Consider the following 27,631-nt stretch of genomic DNA (forward strand, 5'->3'; position numbering starts at 1 on the left):
ATAAACCTGAGAAAATGTGAAATTGAAGATTTTAAGTAAATATGCTATTGTTCTATTTGGCAATGTATAATTTACAAGAAAATGAACCTTAAACATAATATATATACAAATCTAAAGCTGTTAATTTTAGAATAAGTTGAATATATGGTTCTACAAGAAAGTGAACAATAATCATAAATATAAATCTGAGAAACTGCATAATTAGTTATTGTGAGTACGTATGCTATGTTGTTCTATTTATGAATGTATAAGTTATAGTATCGAAAGTGAATAAATTGAACTTAATACATAAATCTAAGAAAATGCATAATTAGTGATATTGAGCATATACAGAAAGGTGAACTTCAATCATAAACCTGAGAAAATGTGAAATTGAAGATTTTAAGTAAATATGCTATTGTTCTATTTGGCAATGTATAATTTACAAGAAAGTGAACCTTAAACATAATATATATACAAATCTAAAGTTATTAATTTTAGAATAAGTTGAATATATGGTTCTACAAGAAAGTGAACAATAATCATAAATATAAATCTGAGAAACTGCATAATTAGTTATTGTGAGTATGTATGCTATATTGTTCTTTTTGCAAATGTATAAGTTAATTGAATATGTATATCGTATCGAAAGTGAATTTACATGAAGGTGAACTTCAAACAAAAATCTGAGAAAATGTAAAATAAAAGATTTTAAGTAAATATGATGTTGCTCTATTTGTCAATGTCAATGGATTATATATAAGTTTCTATTTGTCGATATTTATTTAACAGTGAACGTAATATATATACAGATGTAAAATTATTAATTTTTGAATCAATTTTATATATGGTTCTACAAGAAAGTAAACAATAATCATAAACATGTAGAAATCTAAATGCAATAATTTTAATTAATTAAATATAAGATATTGCATAATTAGTTATTATTAGGTAATAAGTTTGAATAGATGTGATATAAGGTTCTATTTGTCGATATTTATTTAACAGGAATGTGAACATAATATGTATGGAGATGTAAATTAATTAATTTTTGGATAAATTTTAAATATGGTTCAACAAGAAAGTAAACAATAAAGATAAACATGTAGAGATCTAAATTTTTTTTTTTTTGTTTATTTTACATTGCAACTAGTTCTAAAATATTTACAAAAGAAAGACTAACAAGCAACTTGAGTATGATATAAAATATTACAAAATTACAAAAATACTCTGAGAGTATTGGCTAGTTTAAAAGATCGCTGGGTTTTATGCGTTTGAGTCGTCTTGGTGGTCCATCTCTAGAAGTTAACATGACTACTTCTTCGTTACAATGCATTAGCAACCTGGCTTCATGTGTTGCTGCAATTTTTAATATTTCAGCGTTAACTGAGTTTAAGTTTAGATCGCGCTCTATGTCAGCACATCTACAATACCAAGGCGCTTTGACAATAACTCTTAGTATTTTGTTTTGGAATTGTTGGATGACTTTCTTATTATTTGCGTTAGTACATCCCCAGAGTTGTGCACCATAGCTCCATATCGGTCAGAGTACTTGTTTATAGATAAGTAACTTATTTTCGATGGATAACACTGATTTGTTAACAATTAGCCAATTAATATTCTTGAGTCGCATGTCTAGTTCTTTCCGTTTGTTTTTTACATGAATTTTCCACCGTAGCTTAGAGTCAAGTGTCATTCCCAAGTATTTAGCGGAGTTGTAGTATGGTATTCGTACACCGTCTATGAAAATTGGCAAGTACTGTATTTTGTTGTACGTGAAAACAATGTGTACAGACTTAGCTTCATTGAGTTTTATCTGCCATTTCTTTGCCCAATGTAGGACTTTATTTACAGCTTCTTGGAGATTATTAGTTGACTCATGTTCACTGCTACCAACAGCAAGCAACGCGGTATCATCTGCAAATGTGGCTGTTGCGTAATTGTAGTCTACTGGCAGGTCATGCGTGAACAAAATATAAAGAAGAGGGCCCAACACACTACCATGTGGAACTCCTGCTTTTATTTTCTTAAGACTATAATACTCTTCTCCTTGTTTAACACGGAAGTAGCGATCTGACAAATATGATTTTATGATATCATAATACTGTTTCGGTAAAATTAGTTAGAGATCTAAATCACTAATTTTAATTAATTAAATATAAGAAACTTCATAATTAGTTATTATTAGGTAATAAGTTTGAATATATGTGATATAAGGTTCTATTTGTCGATATTTATTTAACAGGAATGTCAACATAATATGTATGGAGATGTAAAGTAATTAATTTTTGGATAAATTTTAAATATGGTTATACAAGAAAGTAAACAATAATCATAAACATCAATGTCAATGTATAATTTACAAGAAAGTGAATCTTAAACATAATATATATACAGATGTAAAGTTATTAATTTTTGAATAAATTTTATATATGGTTCTACAAGAAAGTGAACAATAATCATATATATAAATCTGAGAAACTGCATAATTAGTTATTGTGAGTATGTATATGTCGGAATATTAATGTTAGACATCGTTGTAGCGCAGCGGGTTTTGGAATCACTTCACACTTTACAATATTTTAAAAGCACTTTAAAATATTAATTATTAACACAACTTCACTATGCCAAGTCCTCAAGAGGACTCACTCTACGTCGTTTTCTTCGTTTTTGTGCTTACCACCGAACCACGCTCGACGATAGCGACACCACGCTGTCGCCCCGCTAAAACGGTGCTTCTTGAAGAAGCGACATACAGACAACCACACTCGATGATAGCGGCGCCACGCTGTCGCCCCGCTAAATCGGTACTTTTTGAAGTGACAACATGCTGCAACCAATCACAGCACAATTAACGGCTGTTGCAATACTGAAGAACTTAGTCTTCTAATGAAATTCCCTAAACTGTGTACAGATACACTCACACGCATATCAATATCCTGGGCACTAGCCCTACAGCACAAAACATATGCGAAGAAAGCGAAATCGGTAATCCGTCTTAGCGCTATCAGAGTTTCTTGCGCGTTTCGTACGGTATCACACGAGGCGGCTTGTGTTGTAGCGGGTATCATCCCACCAGATATAATGGCGATGGAACTCAAAAGAGTATTAGACAGATCGAAAATTATAGGCACAAAACATATGCGAAGAAAGCGAAATCGGTAATCCGTCTTAGCGCTATCAGAGTTTCTTGCGCGTTTCGTACGGTATCACACGAGGCGGCTTGTGTTGTAGCGGGTATCATCCCACCAGATATAATGGCGATGGAACTCAAAAGAATATTAGACAGATCGAAAATTATAGGCAGACGACTTACAGACAATGAGCGGAAAAACGAAAGACAAAAGAGTCTTATCGAATGGCAGAGACGTTGGGATGCGGCAGCAAGTGGGAGGTGGACCCATAGGCTTATTAAAAGTGTGCAAGAGTGGGTAGAGAGGAAGCATGGGGAAACCGATTTCTATCTGACACAATTACTAACGGGTCATGGCTGCTTTAGAGAGTATCTCCATAAATATGGACACGACGACGGGACTAGCTGTTCGTTCTGCGACAACTATGAAGAGAATGCGTTGCGCATCTTCTTTCACTGCCCCAGATACGAAAAGGAGAGAGCTGACATAGAAAAACTGACAACGGATAGTGTGACTCCTGATAACATTGTACAATACATGATCCAATCAAAACCGGTTTGGGATAGGATGAAAATGTGGTCTGCGTCAGCTCTACAAGAGCTGAGAAGAAAAGAGTGGCAACGCAGCGAAAACCGGCGACGGAACGAAGAGTAGACCAAAAAAAGAATATGTTTGACGAGCCAAATGGCTAAGCTTGGACCCATGATGCAATGCCTAACGGCAGTTCCGTGGGTCTATTCAAGCAATGCGACGAAGTTAAGGGTTTAGTACGTAGGCGTAGTGCTCTGCAAGTCCGAATGGGCGTGGACCCGAATGAGGTGTACCCTAGCAAGCATTATGAATCGTGCATACTGTCCGTAAAAATGACGGTATCTTTGGAAGATTCCCCCTTCGAAATCAAAAAAAAAAAAATATCAATAACCACACACCATTAGGGTGCGCCGACACGGCCATCCTGACCATTACACGACCTCGTGCAATTTTAACAAAAATGCTAAGTTATTATTCAATCAACTTACAAAAATTTATTCAAATTGCCATTGACAAATTACATCTTCATGTTTCTGTTTCCTTCTTAACTAATACAAAATCTTTTTCTTTAGTACAGCTCATTTTTACATTATCATTAAACAGACAGGTTTTACATTATAATATCCAATGCGCCACACGCCATGATCAAAACAAACATTAGTATGTTTTGCACATGTGCCAGGCTTTCTTATATTTTGTCATTATTTTGTTATTCGTTTACTTCACTCTCTTTAGTCATTTCAACATTCTCAACATCTTCATTCTCATTTTCTTCAGTAACTTCAACACCCTCAATACTTTCAATATTTTCATTTTCACTCTCTTCTCCGTTCGCAACGGATTCTCTACTTGCAACAACATCCTCAGGCACTTGCGCCTCTGGTAACTTTCTTAAATCTTCGTGTGCATATTTATAATTCCTTTTATTGGTTAAAGATTTCAAAATGTACCTGTCACCTTCTAGAATCTCTCTTATTTCAAAAGGCCCCTTAAATTTCGGACTTAACTTGGCCTGATGTCTTTCTTCACTTTTAAGTAACACAAAATCCCCAACTTTGTGTCTAACTACTTTTGCCTTATTTTATCAAATCGTGTTTTATCATAAACTGCAGTTGCTAACACTTTCTTTGCCGCTTGCGCTCTTACGTTTGGCAGATCAACAACATTTTCTATTTCACTAGGGGGAAGTAATCTTAATGGGTGTGCTACCTTTCCCAACAACATTTTTAAAGGACTTGCTTTCGCAATGCGGTTGGTTGTACAATTGATTGCCAATAGCACCTCTCCTAACACATCCTGCCAAAACTGAGTTCAAGTTTCAATCGCCGTTAACATATTTTTTAACGTGCTCATGCACCAGTGGCTATTAAATGCAAGTTTATTTTCTGATCTAAACATTTGACATTTTCCAAGTGATGCAGTTGTCAACAAAGTTTTTAACATATTTTGACATATTGTCACACCAGTAAAAGTCGTAAGTTTTTTCCAATGTCTTATCAAAACCTAAATGCATTATTGACTCATGAACTTGGTTTATAACAGACCATCTAAAAGCTCGTGGCACCGTGGTAAACAACGTGTTCTGCCATTTCTCTGTATTTTTCGATGAAGAACTCCCGCCCTCAATTCATAGGTTTTCGCAATATCTTCAGGCAGAGAAAACTCTTTTAATTTTGTTACAATTTCGACAAAGTTCGAATATCGACGCTGTTCGGCAATAAGCCAGTTGCTTGAAATTTCAGCTAAATTTACTCTCTTCTCATCGACTCATTTTGTGATCGAAGTAGACTTTGTTAAAGGAGGATTTCTCAATAAAAAGTCAACATGTGCCATTCTTTTTCCTTTTCTATACTGAATATCGAATGTGAATGATTGCAAATAAGCCCACCATCGTTGTGCTCTGGGGGTTAAATCTTGTTTATTTTTTGACGCTTTTAGTGAGTTGAAGTCAGTATAAACAATAAAGTTCCTGCCCAACAAATAATGTCGAAAATGTTTTATGGAGTTTACAACAGCTAAGGTTTCCAACTCATACGAGTGATATCTTGATTCTGCGGGTGAAGTAGTTTTGCTATAATATTCTATTACTTGAGGTTTGTTATTAAAAATTATGTAATAAAATTGCACCGTAGCCAGTACAACTTGCGTCTGTATGCAATTCGATTGCATAAATTGAGTCAAAGATAAAAAGAACTGGTTTTTCAGTAAGAATGGCAATGACCTTTTTCCGTATCTGTTCATGTTCCGTTTTCCAAATAAATTTATTTTTGTCTGCAGTTAAGAAGTATAACGGTTTCATTAATTGTGAAAATCCCTTAATAAACTGTCGGAAGTAAGACGCTAACACTATAAATTGTCTGAGTGAAGTGATTGACTGTGGAAGCGGAAGAGCAGTCAACGGTACAATTTTCTGTGGGTTTGGACGAACAAAGGAATTTGCTCGATACCCCTTGCGTTTCTGAGCCCGAATGGCATAGATAAAAATTCGTGTTGGCCATCTGGCGTTACAAACGCCGTATACTCAATAGACACTGAATGTAAAGGAATTTGATAATATCCACTGGCCATATCTAGACATGTAAAGTAATTAGCTCCTCCAGGTCTATTTATTTGATCTTGTATAGGTGGTAACGGGTATTTATCAGCGACTGTATATGAATTTAGCTCTCTATAGTCAACACAAAGCCTTCTGAACCATTTTTTTTTTCATAATCAATAATATAGGGCTAGCATAAGGTGAACAGCTGGCCTAATTATATTACATTTTAGTAATTCATTAATTTTTTCTCGAACTAAATCTCGCTCACATGGACTTAAACGATATGGCCTTCTTTTACCAATTCTGACTTTTGTGCTTGGGATACCAGTTATAAATGAATTTGAGTACTTTGCTAACAATGAATGTAGTTTTATTTTGTCTTCCCCTCAAGCTCAGTATTAATATCGGCTGGCCCACTGCCAGTACATAAATTAACCATTTTGGTTCTTGAAATTTTAAATTGGTTTTATGAAATAACAATATTAAAACCCTGATTAAGTATTTCACGGCCAATGACAATGTCATTTTACATATTATCATCGCCTATTACATAAAACAAAATTTCAATACAATTATCGTCAATTTTTACGTTACTTAATATTTGTACAGTACTACATATTCCATTACTGCCTATACCTTTTAGCATACAATGTTATTGAATCTTTTACCAGAAAATTTTATACTTAGCTTTTCTTTCATTAACGAACATTCCGATCCAGAATCAAAGGTGATTTCAAAAATTTGGTCTCTGTGGTTCAAGTATCCTTTAGGTATTGCAACGCTGCACTGTTCCACTCGCTTTTCCCGGTTCGCGGTGTTCTTACGAACTTCCTTCTTTGTACATTGGGTAGATATGTGACCCAATTCTCCGCACTTGTAGCAAGTTACATTTGATTTTTCACGGTGACCATCGTGTTTGCCATGTCGTGTTTTGTCGCTCGCAAAGTGATTCTGTTGTTTTCTTAATCTGCATTCAAACATTTTATGACCCAATTTTCCGCAAAAATGACACTCTATTGATGATGGTTTTTGTCGTTTTGCATTAATTTCGGGCTTTTGCTCCATAACACCACTTTTCCTTTTGAACGCTATTAATTCAGACTGTAAATCGCCTCTGGTTCGAATATTTGATGTGAAACAAAAAACGCTGCAATCGGCTATCGAAGCTTGACAACAACGCAAAGGTCACAGACATAGCAATCTCTTCAGTTTCCAATTGACGCCACTTCGTTGTTAGTTCCGTAACCATGCGACTCGCATGGATTGCCAGATTTTCGCTATCGGTCGATTTGATAGCATATTAAGAAACATGGCGGCTGGTGTTTCTATAGTGTTGAAGCGTTGTATAAACAATTAAACTCAAGCCAGGTGATATCAGCGTAGCACACATGCGAAAGCCATTGCGAAGCGCTTCCCTCCATTGCTGAACTTAAAGCCACAACCAACGCACTGCCTTTTAACACATTTTCTTGTAGGATTATTTCAGCCGTATTACACCACGATGAAGCGTTGGCGCCTGCATTGTCTGGATTGAATTTGGGCAGTTGCACTGATTTGCTCTGCCCCACATCAGATACCATTGTTCTTATGGCCCGCACAAGTTCAATTAAATTTTAATTCTGCAACTCCATCATAGTTCACCATGGTCCATCCAATGCTTGAGGCAGATGGGCAGATTCCACTTCTGATGTCGGAATATTAATGTCTTTGTTAGACATCGTTGTAGCGCAGCTGGTTTCGGTTTCACTTCACAATATTTTAATAGCACTTTACAATATGAATTATTAACACAACTTCACTATGCCAAGTCCTCAAGACGACTGACTCTACGTCGTTTTCTTCCTTTTTGTGCTTACCACTGAACCACGCTCGACGATAGCGACACCACGCTGTCGCCCCCTAAAACGGTACTTCTTGAAGAAGCGAGACACATACAACCACACTCGATGATAGCGGCGCCACGCTGTCGCCCCGCTAAATCGGTACTTCTTGAAGTGACAACATGCAGCAATCAATCACAGCACAACTAACGGTTGTTGCAATACTGAAGAACTTAGTCTTCTAATGAAATTCCCTGAACTGTGTACACATACACTCACACGCATATCAATATCCACACACCATTAGGGTGCGACGACATATGGTATATTGTTCTATTTGTGAATGTATAAGTTAATTGAATATATATATATATTGTATGGAAAGTGAATTTACAGGAAAGTGAACATCAAACACAAATCTGAGGAAATGTAAATTAAAAGATTTTAAGTAAATATGCTATTGTTCTAATTGTCAATGTCAATATATGTGATATAAGGTTCTATATGTCGATATTTATTTAACAGGAATGTGAACTTTATACATAAATCAAAGAAACTGGATAATTAATGATTTCGATGACATAACGTTTTTGATGTTAGTTATTTTGAGTAAGTATGCTATATTTTTGATATAGAAGTTGAAATCTAAATATAAATCTGAGAATACATTTTCGTTTTACATTTATTATTTTATTTTAATTATTTTGAGTAAATATGCTATATTTTTCTATTTGTCAATGTAAAATATACAAGAAAGTGTCTTTTAAATATAAACCTGAGCAGATATAAAATTATTGATTTTTATAAATATGATACCTATATAAAAGAAGCTAAACTTAAATATGAGAAAAATAATAATTACATAAACATAAACAAACATAAACCTGAGAAAATTTGAAATTGAAGATTTTAAGTAAATATGCTATTGTTCTATTTGGCAATGTATAATTTACAAGAATGTGTACAATGTTATTGATATTAAATAAATTTGATATATGGTTATATTTGTCGATATTTATTTTACAAGAATGTTTACTTTAAATATAAATCTAAGTATATCTATAATTTATGATTTAAAGTAAATTTCTTATATTGTTTAATTTGTCAATGTATAATTTAGAAGAAAGTGAACTTTAACATAAACATCAAGAGATGTAAAATGTTTGATTTTATATAATTTTAATAGATGGTTCTGTTTGTCAATATTCATTTTACAAGAAATACTTAATGAAATTAATAATTTTGCTATATTGTTGTATTTGTCATTGTATAATTTACAAGGAAGTGAAATTTTATATATGGTTCTACAAGAAAGTGAACAATAATCATAAATATAAATCTGAGAAACTGCATAATTAGTTGTTGTGAGTTTGTATGCTATTTGTGAATGTATAAGTTAATTGAATATATATATATATTGCATTAAATATGAATCTACAGGAAGGGGAACTTGAAGAAATGTGAAATTGAAGATTTTAGGTAAAGATGCTATTATTCTATTCCTCAATGTATAATTTACAAGAAAGTGAATCTTAAACATAATATTAATATCTGTATGTATTGAAGATTTTAAGTAAATATGCTATTGTTCTATTTGTCAATGTATAATTTACAAGAAAGTGAACCTTAAACATAATATATATACAAATCTAAAGTTATTAATTTTAGAATAAGTTGAATATATGGTTCTACAAGAAAGTAAACAATAATTATAAATATTAGTCTGAGAAACTGCATAATTAGTTATTGTGAGTACTTATGCTATGTTGTTCTATTTGTGAATGTATAAGTTATATAGTATCGGAAGTGAATTTACAGGAAGGTGAACTTCAAACATAAATTTGAAAAAATGTAAAATAAATGATTTTAAGTAAATATGCTATTGTTCTATTTGTCAATGTCAATAGATGTGATATAAGGTTCTATTTGTCGATATTTATTTAACAGGAATGTGAACTTTATACATAAATCTGATAAACTAAAAAATTAATGATTTTGATGACAAGAATGTGAACTTAATACATAAATCTAAGAAAATGCATAATTAAATGATAACAGGAAGGTGAACTTCCAACATAAACCTGAGTAAATGTGAAATTGAAGATTTTAATTAAATATGCTATTGTTTTATTTGGCAATGTATAATTTACAAGAAAGTGAACCTTAAGCTTAATATATATACAAATCTAAAGTTATTAATTTTAGATTAAATTGAATATATGGTTCTAAAAGAAAGTGAACAATAATCTTAAATATAAATCTGAGAAACTGCATAATTAGTTATTGTGAGTACGTACGCTATGTTGTTCTATTTGTGAATGTATAATTTATATAGTATCGAAAGTGAATTTACAGGAAGGTGAACTTCAAACATAAATTTGAGAAAATGGAAAATAAATGATTTTAAGTAAATATGCTATTGTTCTATTTGTCAATGTCAATAAATGTGATATAAGGTTCTATTTGTCGATATTTATTTAACAGGAATGTGAACTTTATACATAAATCTGATAAACTAAAAAATTAATGATTTTGATGACAAGATTGTGAACTTAAAACATAAATCTAAGAAAATGCATAATTAATTGATGACAGGAAGGTGAACTTCCAACATAAACCTGAGTAAATGTGAAATTGAAGATTTTAATTAAATATGCTATTGTTCTATTTGGCAATGTATAATTTACAAGAATGTGTACAATGTTATTGATATTAAATAAATTTGATATATGGTTATATTTGTCGATATGTATTTTACAAGAATGTGTACTTTATATCTAAATCTAAGGATATATATAATTTATGATTTAAAGTAAATGTGCTATATTGTTTAATTTGTCAATGTATAATTTAGAAGAAAGTGAACTTTAACATAAACATCAAGAGATGTAAAATGTTTGATTTTATATAATTTTAATAGATGGTTCTGTTTGTCAATATTCATTTTACCAGAAATACTTAATGAAATTAATAAATTTGCTATATTGTTGTATTTGTCATTGTATAATTTACAAGAAAGTGAAATTTTATATATGGTGAACAATAATCATAAATATAAATCTGAGAAACTGCATAATTAGTTGTTGTATGCTATTTGTGAATGCATAAGTTAATTGAATATATATATATTGTATTAAATATGAACTTACAGGAAGGTGAACTTGAGGAAATGTAAAATTGAAGATTTTAAGTAAGCTATTGTTTTATTTGTCAATGTATAATTTACAAGAAAGTGAATCTTAAACATAATATATATACAGATGTAAAGTTATTAATTTTTGAATAAATTTTATATATGGTTCTACAAGAAAGTGAACAATAATCATATATATAAATCTGAGAAACTGCATAATTAGTTATTGTGAGTATGTATGTGTCGGAATATTAATGTTAGACATCGTTGTAGCGCAGCGGGTTTCGGAATCACTTCACACTTTACAATATTTTAATAGCATTTTAAAATATTAATTATTAACACAACTTCACTATGCCACGTCCTCAAGACCACTCACTCTACGTCGTTTTCTTCGTTTTTGTGCTTACCACCGAACCACGCTCGACGATAGCGACACCACGCTGTCGCCCCGCTAAAACGGTACTTTTTGAAGAAGCGACATACAGACAACCACACTCGATGATAGCGGCGCCACGCTGTCGCCCTGCTAAATCGGTACTTCTTGAAGTGACAACATGCTGCAACCAATCATAGCACAATTAACGGCTGTTGCAATACTGAAGAACTTAGTCTTCTAATGAAATTCCCTAAACTGTGTACAGATACACTCACACGCATATCAATACCCACACACCATTAGGGTGCGCCGACACGGCCATCCTGACCATTACACGACCTCGTGCAATTTTAACAAAAATGCTAAGTTATTATTCAATCAACTTACAAAAATTTATTCAAATTGCCATTGACAAATTACATCTTCATGTTTCTGTTTCCTTCTTAACTAATACAAAATCTTTTTCTTTAGTACAGCTCATTTTTACATTATCATTAAACAGACAGGTTTTACATTATAATATCCAATGCGCCACACGCCATGATCAAAACAACCATTAGTATGTTTTGCACATGTGCCAGGCTTTCTTATATTTTGTCATTATTTTGTTATTCGTTTACTTCACTCTCTTTAGTCATTTCAACATTCTCAACATCTTCATTCTCATTTTCTTCAGTAACTTCAACACCCTCAATACTTTCAATATTTTCATTTTCACTCTCTTCTCCGTTCGCAACGGATTCTCTACTTGCAACAACATCCTCAGGCACTTGCGCCTCTGGTAACTTTCTTAAATCTTCGTGTGCATATTTATAATTCCTTTTATTGGTTAAAGATTTCAAAATGTACCTGTCACCTTCTAGAATCTCTCCTATTTCAAAAGGCCCCTTGAATTTCGGACTTAACTTGGCCGATGTCTTTCTTCACTTTTAAGTAACACAAAATCCCCAACTTTGTGTCTAACTACTTTTGCCTTATTTTTATCAAATCGTTTTTTATCATAAACTGCAGTGGCTAACACTTTCTTTGCAGCTTGCGCTCTTACGTTTGGCAGATCAACAACATTTTCTATGTCACTAGGGGGAAGTAATCTTAATGGGCGTGCTACCTTTCCCAACAACATTTCTAAAGGATGCTTTCGTAATGCGGTTGGTTGTACAATTGATTGCCAATTGCACCTCTCCTAACACATCCTGCCAAAACTGAGTTCAAGTTTCAATCGCCGTTAACATATTTTTTAACGTGCTCATGGTTCGCTCCACTTGACCATTAGCTCGACTTGCACCAGTGGCTATTAAATGCAAGTTTATTTTCTGATCTGAACATTTGACATTTTCCAAGTGATGCAGTTGTCAACAAAGTTTTTAACATATTGTCAAACCAGTAAAAGTCGTAAGTTTTATCCAATGTCTTATCAAAACCTAAATGCATTATTGACTCATGAACTTGGTTTATAACAGACCATCTAAAAGCTCGTGGCACCACTGGTAAATAACGTGTTCTGCCATTTCTCTGTATTTTTCGATGAAGAACTCCCGCCCTCAATTCATAGGTTTTCGCAATATCTTCAGGCAGAGAAAACTCTTTTAATTTTGTTACAATTTCGACAAAGTCCGAATCTCGACGCTGTTCGGCAATAAGCCAGTTGCTTGAAATTTCAGCTAAATTTACTCTCTTCTCATCGACTCATTTTGTGACCGAAGTAGACTTTGTTAAAGGAGGATTTCTCGATAAAAAGTCAACATGTGCCATTCTTTTTCCTTTTCTATACTGAATATCGAATGTGAATGATTGCAAATAAGCCCACCATCGTTGTGCTCTGGGGGTTAAATCTGGTTTATTTTTTGACGCTTTTAGTGAGTGAAGTCAGTATAAACAATAAAGTTCCTGCCCAACAAATAATGTCGAAAATGTTTTATGGAGTTTACAACAGCTAAGGTTTCCAACTCATACGAGTGATATCTTGATTCTGCGGGTGAAGTAGTTTTGCTATAATATTCTATTACTTGAGGTTTGTTATTAAATATTATGTAATAAAATTGCACCGTAGCCAGTACAACTTGCGTCTGTATGCAATTCGATTGCATAAATTGGGTCAAATATAACAAGAACTGGTTTTTCAGTAAGAATGGCAATGACCTTTTTCCGTATCTGTTCATATTCCGTTTTCCAAGTAAATTTATTTTTGTCTGCAGTTAAGAAGTATAACGGTTTCATTAATTGTGAAAATCCCTTAATAAACTGTCGGAAGTAAGACGCTAAGCCTATAAATTGTCTGAGTGAAGTGATTGACTGTGGAGGCGGAAGAGCAGTCAACGGTACAATTTTCTGTGGGTTTGGACGAACAAAGGAATTTGCTCGATACCCCTTGCGTTTCTGAGCCCGAATGGCATAGATAAAAATTCGTATTGGCCATCTGGCGTTACAAACGCCGTATACTCAATAGACCCTGAATGTAAAGGAATTTGATAATATGCACTGGCCATATCTAGACATGTAAAGTAATTAGCTCCTCCAGGTCTATTTATTTGATCTTGTATAAGTGGTAACGGGTATTTATCAGCGACTGTATTTGAATTTAGCTCTCTATAGTCAACACAAAGCCTGTCTGAACCATTTTTTTTCATAATCAATAGTATAGGGCTAGCATAAGGTGAACAGCTGGCTTAATTATATTACATTTTAGTAATTCATTAATTTTTCTCGAACTAAATCTCGCTCACATGGTCTTAAACGATATGGCCTTCTTTGTACAGTTTTTGTTGGATCAATTAATCTAATTTTCATTTCACCAATTCTGACTTTTGTGCTTGGGATACCAGTTATAAATGAATTTGAGTACTTTGCTAACAATGAATGTAGTTTTATTTTGTCTTCCCCTCAAGCTCAGTATTAATATCGGCTGGCCCACTGCCAGTACATAAATTAACCATTTTGGTTCTTGAAATTTTAAATTGGTTTTATGAAATAACAATATTAAAACCCTGATTAAGTATTTCACGGCCAATGAGAATGTCATTTTGCATATTATCATCGCCTATTACATAAAACAAAATTTCAAAACAAATATCGTCAATTTTTACGTTACTTAATATTTGTACAGTACTACATATTCCATTACTGCCTATACCTTTTAGCATACAATGTTATTGAATCTTTTACCAGAAAATTTTATACTTAGCTTTTCTTTCATTAACGAACATTCCGATCCAGAATCAAAGGTGATTTCAAAAATTTGGTCTCTGTGGTTCAAGTATGCTTTAGGTATTGCAAGGCTGCACTGTTCCACTCGCTTTTCCCGGTTCCCGGTGTTCTTACGAACTTCCTTCTTTGTACATTGGGTAGATATGTGACCCAATTCTCCGCACTTGTAGCAAGTTCCATTTGATTTTTCACGGTGACCATCGTGTTTGCCATGTCGTGTTTTGTCGCTCGCAAAGTGATTCTGTTGTTTTCTTAATCTGCATTCAAACATTTTATGACCCAATTTTCCGCAAAAATGACACTCTATTGATGATGGTTTTTGTCGTTTTGCGTTAATTTCGGGCTTTTGCTCCATAACACCACTTTTCCTTTTGAACGCTATTAATTCAGACTGTAAATCGCCTCTGGTTCGAATATTTGATGTGAAACTTAAACGCTGCAATCGGCTATCGAAGCTTGACAACAACGCAAAGGTCACAGACATAGCAATCTCTTCAGTTTCCAATTGACGCCACTTCGTTGTTAGTTCCGTAACCATGCGACTTGCATGGATTGCCAGATTTTCGCTATCGGTCGATTTGATAGCATATTAAGAAACATGGCGGCTGGTGTTTCTATAGTGTTGAAGCGTTGTATAAACAATTCTTTAAACTCAAGCCAGGTGATATCAGCGTAGCACACATGCGAAAGCCATTGCGAAGCGCTTCCCTCCATTGCTGAACTTAAAGCCACAACCAACGCACTGCCTTTTAACACATTTTCTTGTAGGATTATTTCAGCCGTATTACACCACGATGAAGCGTTGGCGCCTGCATTGTCTGGATTGAATTTGGGCAGTTGCACTGATTTGCTCTGCCCCACATCAGGTACCATTGTTCTTATGGCCCGCACAAGTTCAATTAAATTTTGATTCTGCAACTCCATCATAGTTCACCATGGTCCATCCAATGCTTGAGGCAGATGGGCAGATTCCACTTCTGATGTCGGAATATTAATGTCTTTGTTAGACATCGTTGTAGCGCAGCGGGTTTCAGTTTCACTTCACAATATTTTAATAGCACTTTACAATATGAATTATTAACACAACTTCACTATGCCAAGTCCTCAAGAGGACTCACTCTACGTCGTTTTCTTCCTTTTTGTGCTTACCACCGAACCACGCTCGACGATAGCGACACCACGCTGTCGCCCCATAAAACGGTACTTCTTGAAGAAGCGACACACAGAAAACCACACTCGATAATAGCGGCGCCACGCTGTCGCCCCGCTAAATCGGTACTTCTTGAAGTGACAACATGCAGCAACCAATCACAGCACAATTAACGGTTGTTGCAATACTGAAGAACTTAGTCTTCTAATGAAATTCCCTAAACTGTGTACACATTCACTCACACGCATATCAATATCCACACACCATTAGGGTGCGACGACATATGGTATATTGTTCTATTTGTGAATGTATAAGTTAATTGAATATATATATATATATTGTATCGAAAGTGAATTTACAGGAAAGTGAACATCAAACATAAATCTGAGGAAATGTAAATTAAAAGATTTTAAGTAAATATGCTATTGTTCTAATTGTCAATGTCAATATATGTTATATAAGCTTCTATATGTCGATATTTATTTAACAGGAATGTGGACTCTATACATACATCTGAGAAACTGGATAATTAATGATTTCGATGACATAATATAAGTTTATAAGTTAAGTAAAATGTTTGATTTTATTTAATTCTAATACATGGTTCTGTTTGTCGATATTTATTTTACAAGAACGTGAACTTTATACATAAATCTAAGAAAATGCATAATTAATGATATTGAGCATATACAGGAAGGTGAACTTCAAACATAAACCTGAGAAAATGTGAAATTGAAGATTTTAAGTAAATATGCTATCAAATCTAAAGTTATTGATTTTAGAATAAGTTGAATATATGGTTCTACAAGAAAGTGAACAATAATCTTAAATATAAGTCTGAGAAACTGCATAATTAGTTATTGTGAGTACTCATGGTATGTTGTTCTATTTGTGAATGTATAAGTTATATAGTATCGGAAGTGAATTTACAGGAAGGTGAACTTCACACAAAAATCTGAGAAAATGTAAAATAAAAGATTTTAAGTAAATATAATGTTGCTCTATTTGTCAATGTCAATGGATTATACATAAGTTTCTATTTGTCGATATTTATTTAACAGTGAACATAATATATATACAGATGTAAACTTATTAATTTTTGAATCAATTTTATATATGGTTCTACAAGAAAGTAAACAATAATCATAAATATGTAGAAATCTAAATGCAATAATTTTAATTAATTAAATATAAGAAATTGCATAATTAGTTTTTATTTGGTAATAATTTTGAATAGATGTGGTATAAGATTCTATTTGTCGATATTTATTTAACAGGAATGTGAACATAATATGTATGGAGATGTAAAGTAATTAATTTTTGGATAAATTTTAAATATGGTTCTACAAGAAAGTAAACAATAATCATAAACATGTAGAGATCTAAATGCACTAATTTTAATTAATTAAATATAAGAAAATTCATAATTAGTTATTATTAGGTAATAAGTTTGAATAGATATGATATAAGGTTCTATTTGTCGATATTTATTTAACAGGAATGTGAACATAATATGTATGGGATGTAAAGTAATTAATTTTTGGATAAATTTTAAATATGGTTCTACAAGAAAGTAAACAATAATCATAAACATGTAGAGATCTAAATGCACTAATTATAATAAATTAAATATTAGAAACTGCATAATTAGTTATTATGGGTATGTATGCTATATTTTTCTATTTGTGAATACATAAATTAAATGAATACATATCTATATTGTATTGAAAGTGAATTTACATGAAGGACTACTTAAAACTTACCTGAGAGAATGTAATATTAAAGATTTTAACTAAATTTGACATTGTTCTATTTGTTAATGTAAAATTTACAAGAAAGTGAACCTTAAACATAATATATATACAGATGTAAAGTTATTAATTTTTGAATAAATTGTATGTATGGTTCTATAAGAAAGTGAACAATAATCATAAATATAAATCACAGAAACTGCATAATGAGTTATTGTGAGTATGTATGCTATATTGTTCTATTTGTGAATGTATAAATTAATTGAATACATATATATTGTATCGAAAGTGAATTTACAGAAAGGTGAACATCTAACATAAATCTGAGTAAATGTAAACATGCTATTGTTCTATATGTCAATATATGTGATATAATGTTCTATTTGTCGATATTTATTTAACAGGAATGTGAACTTTATACATATATCTGAGAAACTGTATAATTAATGATTTCGATGAAATAACGTTTTTGATGTTTGTTATTTTGAGTAAGTATGCTATATTTTGAAGAAGTTGAACTCTAAATATAAATCTGATAATACATTTGCTTTATTATTGTATTTTAATTATTTTGAGTAAATATGCTATATTTTTATATTTGTCAATGTAAAATATACAAGAATGTGTACTTTATATATAAATCTAAGTATATATATAATTTATGATTTAAAGTAAATTTCTTTGGCAATGTATAATATACAAGAAAGTGAACCTTAAACATAATATATATACAAATCTAAAGTTATTAATTTTAGAATAAGTTGAATATATGGTTCTACAAGAAAGTGAACAATAATTATAAATATAAGTCTGAGAAACTGCATAATTAGTTATTGTGAGTACTTATGCTATGTTGTTCTATTTGTGAATGTATAAGTTATATAGTATCGGAAGGGAATTTACAGGAAGGTGAACTTCAAACATAAATTTGAGAAAATGTAAAATAAATGATTTTAAGTAAATATGCTATTGTTCTATTTGTCAATGTCAATAGATGTGATATAAGGTTCTATTTGTCGATATTTATTTAACAGAATGTGAACTTTATACATAAATCTGATAAACTAAAAAATTAATGATTTTGATGACAAGAATGTGAACTTAATACATAAATCTAAGAAAATGCATAATTAATTGATGACAGGAAGGTGAACTTCCAACATAAACCTGAGTAAATGTGAAATTGAAGATTTTAATTAAATATGCTATTGTTCTATTTGGCAATGTATAATTTACAAGAAAGGGAACCTTAAACTTAATATATATACAAATCTAAAGTTATTAATTTTAGAATAAATTGAATATATGGTTCTAAAAGAAAGTGAACAATAATCATAAATATAAATCTGAGAAACTGCATAATTAGTTATTGTGAGTACGTATGCTATGTTGTTCTATTTGTGAATGTATAAGTTATATAGTATCGAAAGAGAATTTACAGGAAGGTGAACTTCAAACATAAATTTGAGAAAATGTAAAATAAATGATTTTAAGTAAATATGCTATTGTTCTATTTGTCAATGTCAATAGATATGATATAAGGTTCTATTTGTCGATATTTATTTAACAGGAATGTGAACTTTATACATAAATCTGATAAACTGGAAAATTAATGATTTTGATGACAAGAATGTGAACTTAACACATAAATCTAAGAAAATGCATAATTAGTGATATTGAGCATATACAGAAAGGTGAACTTCAATCATAAACCTGAGAAAATGTGAAATTGAAGATTTTAAATAAATATGCTATTGTTCTATTTGGCAATGTATAATTTACAAGAAAATGAACCTTAAACATAATATGTATACAAATCTAAAGTTGTTAATTTTAGAATAAGTTGAATATATGTGAACAATAATCATAAATATAAATCTGAGAAACTGCATAATTAGTTATTGTGAGTACTTATGCTATGTTGTTCTATTTGTGAATGTATAAGTAATAGTATCGAAAGTGAATAAATTGAACTTAATACATAAATCTAAGAAAATGCATAATTAGTGATATTGAGCATATACAGAAAGGTGAACTTCAATCATAAACCTGAGAAAATGTGAAATTGAAGATTTTAAGTAAATATGCTATTGTTCTATTTGGCAATGTATAATTTACAAGAAAGTGAACCTTAATATATGTATATATGGTTCTACAAGAAAGTGAACAATAAACATAATTATAAATCACAGAAACTGCATAATTAGTTATTGTGAGTATGTATGCTATATTGTTCTATTTGTGAATGTATAAGTTAAATGAATACATATGCATTTTCTTTCTTATTGCATTTTTAACTTAAATATGAGAAAATGCATAATTAATTATTTTGATTAAATATGGTACAAAGATAGTTCTATTTGTCAATTTACAATTTATAAAAATATGAACAGATCAAAAGGTAATAATTTTGAATAAAGGTGACATAACGTTCTATTTGTAGATATTTATTTAACAGGAATGTGAATTTTAAATATTTATCTGTGAAAATGTATAATTTAAGGTTTTTGTTTAAAGAAAAATCAGAACAAAGAAAACGAAATTTAAACACAAATCTGAATAGATGGAAAGTTATTGATTTTAAATAAATGTGATATATGGTTATATTTGTCGATATTTATTTTAGCAAATATTTTTTTTTTTTGTCGATTGCAAAGCAAAATTGACGTTTAATTTAATTTGTGTTTTTTTCATAAAACTAACTTTTCCATAAACCAAAAATAGCACGTAACACAACCAAAATTACGATATAACCGCTACTGTCACCGATAAATAAACAAAAATAGCAAGAAAAACCAAAATGTCTAGCTAGGTGGAAAATGAGATAAATATATGGTGGATTAACAACCAAAATAATTAAAGATTGTATGGGTGGTACCACGCCCTCTTTTTCGATAACGCCAAGTTTTATGGGTGAGAATGGTGTTGTTTCCTATAGCTCTATACCAATTTTCATGTTCCTACCTTAAACACTTTTAAAGATATTCACCTTGAAAAATTCAGTTTGTATGGGAGGTGCCACGCCCCCTTTTCCAATTACCCCTTCTTTTATGTGTAAGAAGGCTTTTGATACCATAAAGGTCTATACCAATTTTCAGGTCCTTACCTTGAAGACTTTCACAGATATTCTGCTTAAAAAATTTAGTTTGTATTGGAGGTACCACGCCCCCTTATTCGATAGCCCCCGGTTTTATAGGTGAGAGTGGTGTTGTTTCCTATAGCTCTATACCAATTTTCATGTTCCTACCTTAAACACTTTTAAAGATATTCACCTTGAAAAATTCAGTTTGTATGGGAGGTGCCACGCCCCCTTTTCCGATTACCCCTTCTTTTATGTGTAAGAAGGCTTTTGATACCATATAGGTCTATACCAATTTTCAGGTCCTTACCTTGAACACTTTCACAGATATTCTGCTTAAAAAATTTAGTTTGTATGGGAGGTACCACGCCCCCTTATTCGATAGCCCCCGGTTTTATAGGTGAGAGTGGTGTTGTTTCCTATAGCTCTATACCAATTTTCATGTTCCTAACTTAAACACTTTTAAAGATATTCACCTTGAAAAATTCAGTTTGTATGGGAGGTGCCACGCCCCCTTTTCCGATTACCCCTTCTTTTATGTGTAAGAAGGCTTTTCATACCATATAGGTCTATACCAATTTTCAGGTCCTTACCTTGAACACTTTCACAGATATTCTGCTTAAAAAATTTAGTTTGTATGGGAGGTACCACGCCCCCTTATTCGATAGCCCCCGGTTTTATAGGTGAGAGTGGTGTTGTTATCCTGTAGCTCTGTATCAATTTTCATGTGCTACCTTAAACACTTTTGAAGATATTCGACTTGAAAAATTCAATTTGTATGGGAGGTGCCACGCCCCCTTAATATTTTGTTCTGATTTTAAGACATGACCTGCGCGTGGTAATAACAAACACATCTCCCAAAGGAAGTATTTTATTTGGTTCAGCCGTTTTTGAGTTTTAGCGTTACAACTATACACCATTTCATTTTTTATATATAGATTGTATCGAAAGTGAATTGACAGGAATTTTGAACTTTAAACATAAACTTGAGAAAATGGGAAATTGAAGATTTTAAGTAAATATGCTATTGTTCTATTTGCCGATATTTATTTAACAGGAATGGGAACTTTATACATAAATCTGAGAAACTGGATAATTAATGATTTTCGATGACATAACGTTTTTGATGTTAGTTATTTTGAGTAAGTATGCTATATTTCGAAGAAGTTGAAATCTAAATATAAATCTGAGAATACATTTTCATTTTACATTTATTATTTTATTTTAATTATTTTGAGTAAATATGCTATATTTTTCTATTTGTCAATGTACAATATACAAGAAACCGTACACTAAACATAAACGTGAACAGATGTAAAATGTTTGATGTTATATAATTCTAATACATGGTTCTGTTTGTCGATATTAATTTCACAAGAATGTGAACTTTATACATAAATCTAAGAAAATGCATAATTTATGTTTTCGAGATGAGATATAAAGACATTGATTTTAAATAAATGCGATACATTGTTCAATTTATCGATATTCAGTTTACAGAGAAATTGTTAAGTAATTTTTTTTGAGTAAATATGCTATATTGTCCTATTTGTCAATGTATAATTTACAAGAAAGTGAATCTTAAACATAATATATAAGGAGATGTTAAGTTATTAATTTTGGAATAAATTTTATATATGGTTCTACAAGAAAGTGAACAATAATCATAAATATAAATCTGAGAAATTGTATAATTAGTTATTGTGAGAATGTATACTATATTGTTCTATTTGTGAATGCATAAGTTAATTGAATATATATATGTATATTGTATTAAATATGAATTTACAGGAATGTGAACTTTAAACATAAACTTGAGAAAATGGGAAATTGAAGATTTTAAGTAAATATGCTATTGTTCTATTTGGCAATGTATAATTAACAAGAAAGTGAATTTAAACATAATATATGTACAGATCTGAAGTTATTAATTTTAGAATAAATTGTATATATGGTTCTACAAGAAAGTGAACAATAATCATAATTATAAATCTGAGAAACTGCAAAATTAGTTATTGTGACTACGTATACTATATTGTTCTATTTGTGAATGTATAAGTTAATTGAATATATATATATTGTATCGAAAGTGAATTTTCAGGAAGGTGAACTTTAACATAAATCTGAGAAAATGTAAAATAAAAGATTTTAAATAAATATGCTATTGTTCTATTTGTCGATATTTATTTAAAAGGAATGGGAACTTTATACATAAATCTGATAAACTGGATAATTAATGATTTCGATTACATAACGCTTTTGATGTTTGTTATTTTGAGTAAGTATGCTATATTTTGAAGAATTTGAACTCTAAATATAAATCTAGAATACATTTGCTTTATTATTTTATTTTAATTATTTTGAGTAAATATGTTATATTTTTCTGTTTGTCAATGTAAAATATACAAAAAAAACGAAATTAAACATAAATCTGAATAGATGGAAACTTATTGATTTTAAATAAATGTGATATATGGGAATATTTATCGATATTTATTTTACAAGAAATACTTAATGAAATTAATAAATTTGCTATATTGTTTTATTTGTCATTGTATAATTTATAAGAAAGTGAATTTACAGGAAGGACTACTTAAAACTTACCTGAGAAAATGTAAAATTAATGATTTTAAGTACATATGATATTGTTCTATTTGTCAATGTATAATTTACAAGAAAGTGAACCTTAAACATAATGTATATACAGATCTGAAGTTATTAATTTTTGAATAAATTTTATATATGGTTCTACAAGAAAGTGAAATATACGCACAAACATGTAGAGATTTAAATGCAATAATTTTAATAAAATAAATATTAGAAACTGCAAAGTAGTTATTATGGGTATGGATGCTACATTTTTCTATTTGGGAATGTATAAGTTAAGTGAATACACATATATATAATATATTGTATTCAAAGTAAATTTTCAGGAAGGAGTAATTAAAACATACCTGGGAAAATGTAAACCTTACACATAATATATATACAGGTGTAAAGTTATTAAATTAAACAAGTAGAGATGTAAATGCAATAAGTTTAATTAATTAAATATAAGAAACTGCATAATTAGTTATTTTGGGGTTTAGCTATATTGTTCTATTTGTGAATGTATAAGTTAAATGAATATATATATATATATATATATTGATGCATATAATATATTGTATTAAAAGTGAATTTACATGAAGGACTACTTAAAACATACCTGAGAAAATTTAAAATAAAAGATTTTAAGTAAATATGCTATTGTTCTATTTGTCAATTTATAATTTACAAGGAAGTGAACCTTAAACATAATATATATACAGATGTAAAGTTATTAATTTTTGAATAAATTGTATGTATGGTTCTATAAGAAAGTGAACAATAATCATAAATATAAATCACAGAAACTGCATAATTAGTTATTGTGAGTATGTATGCTATATTGTACTATTTGTGAATGTATAAATTAATTGAATATATATATATTGTATCGAAAGTGAATTTACAGAAAGGTGAACATCTAACATAAATCTAAATGCAATCATTTTAATTAATTAAATATAAGAAATTGCATAATTAGTTATTATTTGGTAATAATTTTGAATAGATGTGATATAAGATTCTATTTTTCGATATTTATTTAACAGGAATGTGAAGTTTATACATAAAAGGTTAACTTAAATATGAGAAAAATAATAATTAACTATTTTGAATAAATATGGTACAATTTACAATTTATACAAATATGAATCAAAAGGTAATAATTTTGAATAAAGGTGACATAACGTTCTATTTGTCGATATTTATTTAACAGGAATGTGAATTTTAAATATTTATCTGTGAAAATGTATAATTAAAGGTTTTTGTTTAAAGCTATATTTTTATATTTGTCTATGTACAATCTACTTGAAAACGAGATTTAAACACAAATCTGAACAGATGGAAAGTTATTGATATTAAATAAATTTGATTTGTCGATATTTATTTTACAAGAATGTGTACTTTATATCTAAATCTAAGGATATATATAATTTATGATTTAAAGTAAATTTGCTATATTGTTTAATTTGTCAATGTATAATTTAGAAGAAAGTGAACTTTAACATAAACATCAAGAGATGTAAAATGTTTGATTTTATATAATTTTAATAGATGGTTCTGTTTGTCAATATTCATTTTACAAGAAATACTTAATGAAATTAATAAATTTGCTATATTGTTGTATTTGTCATTGTATAATTTACAAGAAAGTGAAATTTTATATATGGTGAACAATAATCATAAATATAAATCTGAGAAACTGCATAATTAGTTGTTGTGAGTTTGTATGCTATTTGTGAATGTATAAGTTAATTGAATATATATACATTGTATTAAATATGAACTTACAGGAAGGTGAACTTGAGGAAATGTGAAATTGAAGATTTTAAGTAAGCTATTGTTGTATTTGTCAATGTATAATTTACAAGAAAGTGAATCTTAAACATAATATATATACAGATGTAAAGTTATTAATTTTTGAATAAATTTTATATATGGTTCTACAAGAAAGTGAACAATAATCATATATATAAATCTGAGAAACTGCATAATTAGTTATTGTGAGTATGTATGTGTCGGAATATTAATGTTAGACATCGTTGTAGCGCAGCGGGTTTCGGAATCACTTCACACTTTACAATATTTTAATAGCACTTTAAAATATTAATTATTAACACAACTTCACTATGCCAAGTCCTCAAGACGACTCACTCTACTTCGTTTTCTTCGTTTTTGTGCTTACCACCGAACCACGCTGGACGATAGCGACACCACGCTGTCGCCCCGCTAAAACGGTACTTCTTGAAGAAGCGACATACAGACAACCACACTCGATGATAGCGGCGCCACGCTGTCGCTCCGCTAAATCGGTCTTGAAGTGACAACATGCTGCAACCAATCACAGCACAATTAACGGCTGTTGCAATACTGAAGAACTTAGTCTTCTAATGAAATTCCCTAAACTGTGTACAGATACACTCACACGCATATCAATATCCACACACCATTAGGGTGCGCCGACACTGCCATCCTGACCATTACGCGACCTCGTGCAATTTTAACAAAAATGCTAAGTTGTTATTCAATCAACTTACAAAAATTTATTCAAATTGCCATTGACAAATTACATCTCCATGTTTCTGTTTCCTTCTTAACTAATACAAAATCTTTTTCTTTAGTACAGCTCATTTTTACATTATCATTAAACAGACAGGTTTTACATTATAATATCCAATGCGCCACACGCCATGATCAAAACAACCATTAGTATGTTTTGCACATGTGCTTGCATTATGATCTGAGTACTCTGCCATTTTCTTTGGCCAGCCATTCTTATATTTTGTCATTAATTTGTTATTCGTTTACTTCACTCTCTTTAGTGATTTCAACATTCTCAACATCTTCATTCTCATTTTCTTCAGTAACTTCAACACCCTCAATACTTTCAATATTTTCATTTTCACTCTCTTCTCCGTTCGCAACGGATTCTCTACTTGCAACAACATCCTCAGGAACTTGCGCCTCTGGTAACTTTCTTAAATCTTCGTGTGCATATTTATAATTCCTTTTATTGGTTAAAGATTTCAAAATGTACCTGTCACCTTCTAGAATCTCTCCTATTTCAAAAAGCCCCTTGAATTTCGGACTTAACTTGGCCTGATGTCTTTCTTCACTTTTAAGTAACACAAAATCCCCATCTTTGTGTCTAACTACTTTTGCCTTATTTTTATCAAATCGTTTTTTATCATAAACTGCAGTGGCTAACACTTTCTTTGCAGCTTGCGCTCTTACGTTTGGCAGATCAACAACATTTTCTATGTCACTAGGGGAAAGTAATCTTAATGGGCGTGCTATCTTTCCCAACAACATTTCTAAAGGACTTGCTTTCGTAATGCGGTTGGTTGTACAATTGATTGCCAAAACTGAGTTCAAGTTTCAATCGCCGTTAACATATTTTTTAACGTGCTCATGGTTCGCTCCACTTGACCATTAGCTCGACTTGCACCAGTGGCTATTAAATGCAAATTTATTTCCTGATCTGAACAGAATTGACTGAACTTTGCCCCTGTAAAACACAAGATAGACGTATTTGGGCGTCTACCTGAACAATACCATACTCCTTCTGGTCACTCTTGCCACTTAATTTTCCTGTAATATCGATGTGGATAGTGTGCCAAGGAGCAGTGACTTTTGGTATTGGATGCAATTCAGCCTGTATTTTCCCTGAGGTGGATTTTGACATTTTCCAAGTGATGCAGTTGTCAACAAAGTTTTTAACATATTTTGACATATTGTCAAACCAGTAAAAGTCGTAAGTTTTATCCAATGTCTTATCAAAACCTAAATGCATTATTGACTCATGAACTTGGTTTATAACAGACCATCTAAAAGCTCGTGGCACCACTGGTAAACAACGTGTTCTGCCATTTCTCTGTATTTTTCGATGAAGAACTCCCGCCCTCAATTCATAGGTTTTCGCAATATCTTCAGGCAGAGAAAACTCTTTTAATTTTGTTACAATTTCGACAAAGTCCGAATCTCGACGCTGTTCGGCAATAAGCCAGTTGCTTGAAATTTCAGCTAAATTTATCTCTTCTCATCGACTCATTTTGTGACCGAAGTACACTTTGTTAAAGGAGGATTTCTCGATAAAAAGTCAACATGTGCCATTCTTTTTCCTTTTCTATACTGAATATCGAATGTGAATGATTGCAAATAAGCCCACCATCGTTGTGCTCTGGGGGTTAAATCTTGTTTATTTTTTGACGCTTTTAGTGAGTTGAAGTCAGTATAAACAATAAAGTTCCTGCCCAATGTATAAATAATGTCGAAAATGTTTTATGGAGTTTACAACAGCTAAGGTTTCCAACTCTCACGAGTGATATCTTGATTCTGCGGGTGAA

General features: G+C 31.1%; 2 pseudogenes; both read right to left on the bottom strand.

Moving 5' to 3' along the window:
- Positions 1-4,353: 4,353 nt before the first annotated feature.
- LOC128923465 (uncharacterized) lies at positions 4,354-7,763 on the bottom strand (annotated as a pseudogene).
- A 4,360-nt stretch (positions 7,764-12,123) lies between these two features.
- On the bottom strand, positions 12,124-15,646 carry LOC128923466 (uncharacterized; annotated as a pseudogene).
- Between the last annotated feature and the right edge of the window lie 11,985 nt (positions 15,647-27,631).

The sequence above is a fragment of the Zeugodacus cucurbitae genome, chromosome Y (genome assembly GCF_028554725.1).
Source record: "Zeugodacus cucurbitae isolate PBARC_wt_2022May chromosome Y, idZeuCucr1.2, whole genome shotgun sequence".
In the NCBI taxonomy this organism is placed as follows: domain Eukaryota; kingdom Metazoa; phylum Arthropoda; class Insecta; order Diptera; family Tephritidae; genus Zeugodacus; species Zeugodacus cucurbitae.